The sequence below is a fragment of the Sceloporus undulatus genome, chromosome 5 (genome assembly GCF_019175285.1).
Source record: "Sceloporus undulatus isolate JIND9_A2432 ecotype Alabama chromosome 5, SceUnd_v1.1, whole genome shotgun sequence".
NCBI lineage: Eukaryota > Metazoa > Chordata > Lepidosauria > Squamata > Phrynosomatidae > Sceloporus > Sceloporus undulatus.
Window position 1 is genome coordinate 149,850,092 of NC_056526.1, and position 5,732 is coordinate 149,855,823.

Here is a 5,732-nt window from a genome sequence, read left to right on the forward strand (position 1 = left end):
AGTTAAGTCTAAGTAGGTTAAATTTGCTATGAAAAGACAGAATCATACTTTTTTTTTTTAATGAAATCAGAAGCGATTGTGTTCCTTTTTGTAAAAAGCCAATTGGGCGATGAGACTTTTGCAGAAAGTGCTGAGATAGGCACGTCTGCAGTTAGATGTAACTATTCCTAATGCCACACTTGCTACAACAGCATGGTTGGGGTTGGGTAAGATGTATTTGTAGTGGAGTATCATCATTGGGAAGATGACAGGATGATGCATCTTTGTTCTCATATCCTGCAGTTCCTCCCTTGTCTGTGATCCCCCCTCCATCCCTGCTTTGCTCATAGGCAATTTGGAATCTGATTGCAGAGGGACTATTAAAATTTCCTGAGCGGCATTTTCAGAAGAGAACTGATAACTGGGGAAAGAGTAAGCAGTCTCCTCCTACCCGCTTTTTCCCTGCCAAGAGCTCCCATCTTCACACTGGATTGGAAGCCTCAGTTTCCCTGGTAACATGCTGTTCTGCCCTTTTAGTAACAGATTTAAAAACATTGTAATTTTGTTCCTTGATGTTTGTCTCCTTTGTCTGCATTTGAACAAGCGGAGAACAGTTTAGTGCCTTCTCCCTTGCCTTCTCCTGTTGCTCTAATATATAATTCCAACATGTGTGCTCCTATATAGCTACATTGCAATGTATCAAGAAATCATGACCTTGCAGGTTTTTTTTTTTAAACCTTGTAAATAAGTCCTGTTTATTCATTGCCAGAGAATGAGCTCAAGTTGTCTAGTGAAAATAGCAAAACAACGACAAACTATAGCAACCAGTTAATATCATGCTTGGCGATACCATCCCTAGTGTGGTAGCAGATTCAGTCTCCCTGACATATCATACTGTCAGATTTTAATGCTGTTCAATAGGTTTCCATTGGGGATGCACAAGAACTCCAATTACATTCTGTTTCCATTCCAATTACTTCAGTCTGGATGAGTGTGTGAGATGGCAATTAAGTGTGCCCATTAAAATTGGTCTGTTCTGTATTGCCTAACATTACTTCATTAATTTTAACACAGCGCTGCAGTTTAAAGATTTTGTGTGCAGCTTTCAGATGGTTGGCCAATTGAAGGAGGGACATCTTTGTGACTCTAACCTTACTCCTCCTTTATGAACACTGATATATACATAATATTAAAAGTTTATTAGCTTTTATTCTTTTCATTAGCTTGATTTTTGCAGTTCATCGTTATTTGCATCTAATGTATAAATGACATGGCAGGCCTAAACATCCTAAACGCACAAGATACCATCTGATCTTGGAAGCTAAGCCAGATCAGCCCTGACTAGGACTTGGATGGAAAACCAAAAACAAGAGGTGCTGTAGGTTCTATTATAGAGGAAATAACTGGCAAAACCACCTTTGAGTATTCTTTGCCTATGAAATCCATGGGATCATCATAACTTGACAGGCAATTTGAAAGTGCACACACGGACACGCTGACCTTTATTCAAAGGTATATCCATGTTAGTCTGTTTCAGCTTTAAAAGATAAGAATGCTGTAACACTTTTGAAACTAAGAAAAAGACATTTCTGACATAAGTTTTTGGGGATTCTAGTCCACTTGTGATCTGGTACGTCTGATTAACACATTTAACACATACATTTTAAGCAGAACTGTTTTAATTTTCAAAATTGTTCAATTGTTTTTTTAATTTTATATTTATGCATTTTAATGTTTTTTGTACTGTTTTAAATTGTATTGTTTTAAATTTGCTGTTTGTCACCTTGAGTACCTTTATTGGAAGAAAGGAGGGATATAGGTTAATAATAATAATAATAATAATAATAATAATAATAATAATAATATCTCATGAAGAGGCCTGGAGTCCATGAAAGCTTATATTATACATTTCCTTTTCTCATTCTCAAAGGTGCTACCACATTCCCTTATATCTTTTACTCTAGACTTTAGTTCTGATTCTGAGCCTCCGTGCCAGTGCCTCCAAATTCCCTGCCTGCAGCTTGTAAAGGTGTGTATATCTTGTCTGCAGTGGCGTTTCTATTGCACTCATAAGGCTGTTCTGTAGGGCCTTTGTTGCAATATTGCAGAAATGACCTTCTGCCCTCGTAAGCTATGACCAGGGCTATTTTAGGAGTGTAAAGGTTTGACAAATGTTTGAATGTTCACTGCTCAATAGAACAACAACAACAAACCTGGAATGAAACAGAACACAGGACTGTAATTTCATGATGGTAAAAGATTTTGTGCAAAACTGGTCTCTTGGTTCAAAAGCAAAGCTTTAGAGGAGGGAGGGTGACAGTAAAATAGGAAGCAGCGTTTAAGAGATGTTCATGCTTTAATTCCAGATTAAGCTTTGCTGTCAGGATGCCAGAGCACTCACTTCCTCACCATAAAAAGATCCAGCCTCCTCACTTTAGTTGATTGCTTGATTGCAGGAATGGATGGGAGGGTTTGCCATAGAGAGGGAGGGAGGGAGGGAGGGAGAGAGAGAAAAAAAAGTGCTACAGATTAGAGCAATTTGAGTTGATAACGAGTGAAGACGTGCATTTGCATCAGGTCAGATTAATTCCCATTCTTAAAAGATTAGTGAGTTCACATAGTACATAGGTTGTGGGGAGGGCTGTTTTTTGGGTAGTGGTTTTACCCACAGTTATTACACACTCCTCTGTACTGAGCGTATAATAATTCCTCCAGAACTTTAAAGTGCAGCTGTCTCCTACTACAATGGATTCCTCACCTGTATACATTGAGTAGTTTGCTGTACTGACACTGTAATTTTTCTTTCAAGCAAACACAACCTAATGGAGTACCACAGGAGGGATGTATTTTTGGAAGCAGGGAATTAAAGGATTTGAAAGGTCCACCCCAACTAATTATGCCCTCTTGTTTTATGCACACCTTATCCTTTGTAGCATCTCTCTAAACTGTTCAGCTTAATCCCTCACTGCCCAGGGGATAAGTCAGGGAATACCAAGCATACTGATTATGAGACGTGAAGCTGGGTTTCATTTCTCCAAATTCTGAATACATGGGACTTGAAATTACAATATATGGAGGTAACTAGGTTACTGAAATAACTGTAGCACACTATGGATAGTGAGAGTTGGGCCAACCCCCCCCCCCAAAAGCAACCTCAAAATAAATATGCTTGTTAAAAGCCATGATGCATGAACCTTGGAAACTGCAAACAAATAAGTGAAGGAATTAGATGGTTAGGAAGACAAGAAACTACATTAATAATAATGGCCATATAGGGATGTGGTGACTTTAAGTGGTTAAGACGCTGACTCTGTTGATTGCAAGTTCGGCAAGTTGGCAGTTCAAGGACTGGGTGCCACATCATGGGATGAGCTCCCATCACTAGTCCCAGCTTCTGCAAACCTATCAGTTCGGAAGCATGCAAATGCAAGTAGATAAATAGGTTCCACTTCTCAGTGAGAAGGTAACAGCATTCTGTGCAATTATGCTGGCCACATGATCGCAGAGTAGTCTCTGACAATGCTGGCTCTTTGACTTAGTAATGGAGATGAGTACCATCCCCTATGGTCAGACACAACTTGACAGCCTTGTCAGTGGGGAATATCTTTACCTTTATCTTTACTTAATGACTATATATTAAAACATTATCATTTTATTAAAACTAATTTACTACAACATACAGGAGAGTGGCTCCATAGCTCAGTAGTGTATCACATGACCTACCCCATAAGGCCCCAGATTTAATTTCTAGCATTGCCAATCTTAAGTACGAGCTTTTTGAGGTCTTGAAGAACTCAGAGCAGAAAGAACAGTACAGTGAGTACGCGTATGCTGAAGCCCCATAGGAACTTCTGGGGCAAGCGACGGGCTCTTCCAGTGCTGCTTTCAGCGTATGCTGAAAGCCGCCTATAAATGCGCCCACGTAAAACACAGGCACACTGTAGGCTGATTCTGTCTAAAGCAGTTCCCAAAATGTCCACAGGGAAATCACAACACCTATCATTATCCACAAACTACCAGCCAAGTCCATAATAAAACTAGTAATAGAGTCTCCATCTTATTTGTGCTGAGCTTTAGTTTATTTTCACTCACCTCATTCCCCAGTGATTCCAGTCACCAGTTCAATATTTCCAATATTCTATACCCTTTATCTTTGCTAGTGTCCAGATCTATATATCACCGTCTGGCAATCTCTTCTCTTTTTCTTTTGCTGTCATTTTTCCCCCCTCTGGTTCTTTGGTTGTACTATTCATGTCTTTCAACTGTAATAGAATGGCTATATATTTGAAAATGTAGATATGAACTCAAAAGATTGTTGTCTAGATAGCCTCTCCACCAAGAGGGTATCTTCTACTTTGCCACATTTTTAGTTCATGGTGCTGAGGACCATGCCCACCTGTTGCACTGTCTGATTGGTATATGTTGCAATTACATCCATTGCATTATTGGCGATTGTGTTTTTTGCTTTGCCATAACCCCATATTGCCACCGGGCTGTTTATATGCTGGCGTTGTGATGTGCGTTTTCCACCTTGAGTCAGAGTATCCCACCTTCCTTTTGCTCCGGCTTTTAGCCCCAGAGCACAGATCCATTTTGCTTTCCACCCGCTTTCACCTCATGCATCAGGTAAACACTCCACCATCAAAACAGCTTGAAGCTACTTTATTTGGCCAGTGTGGACTACCCCAGGGAGAGAAAGGCATAGGTAAAAAGCAGTTTCTTTGAAAGAAGATTGGTTAAATGAGATACATCTGTTTGTAGTGCTATAATTAACAGTGATAGCCTTTATTTCAACTTGGTTTTGTTGGTATATGCTCAGCTTCTATTTCAGTGTAGGTTACCAATGAGAAAAAATGTATATCCTGTAAAAATATTATATCAGTATCTTATAAAAAGATATTTATAAATATATATTCCATTTGGTTTGTTGTTAAGCTGTATTCTTCATTTTCGGATAGGTTCTGACCAGATATTAGTTCATTAATTAGACATTTTACAACAAACTTGATACAAAGAAAATAAAAGAATCAAGTGCAGAGCAGCAAAGCAAACAAACAAAAGTCTGTCAGCAGATGTGTATACTCAAGAGATGGATGTTCAGAGATGTGTGTTCAAAAGAGCTGGAATAAATATGAACAAAGTAGAGGAGACTGTCTGCCAGTAGCCTAATTATATAATTAATGTGGATGTGTATGAGAGCAGCTTCTGCCACTACTCTTTAATTGACCTTGCTAATGAGAACTCCTGGGGAGATTTAAATCTTATGGGGTTTGCCAAACCTCTGTTCCTTTGTTTGCCTATACACAAGTAAGATTGGAACGAGCATAGCCATTTAGAACTACAAAACACTGTAGATGTTAAATTGATGAATTTTAACAGGCATGTTGGTCTTCTAGCTTTAGAAAAAGTTGTTGTCATTAAAAAATAAATCAAACAATGGATAAAGAAATTAGGAAGTCTGGAAAAAGCCCGTGCATTGGAAACAGGTGGGCAATGGATAGATTGGGATGTATTGGTAAATCGCTTTTCACAAAAAAAAACCACAAATAAAAACAACCAAACAAACCAACAGAACACAAATGCATAGGTTCCCCCCATAAATAAATACAGTACATGACTTCCCATATCCCCATTTCTACGACATAACTGTGCATCTTTTATGTGTTCTTGTTGTTAACTGCCCTCCAGTCTATTTTGACCCTTGGTGACCCTATGGATGAAACATCTCCAAGACCCCTTGTCCTCCACTGCTC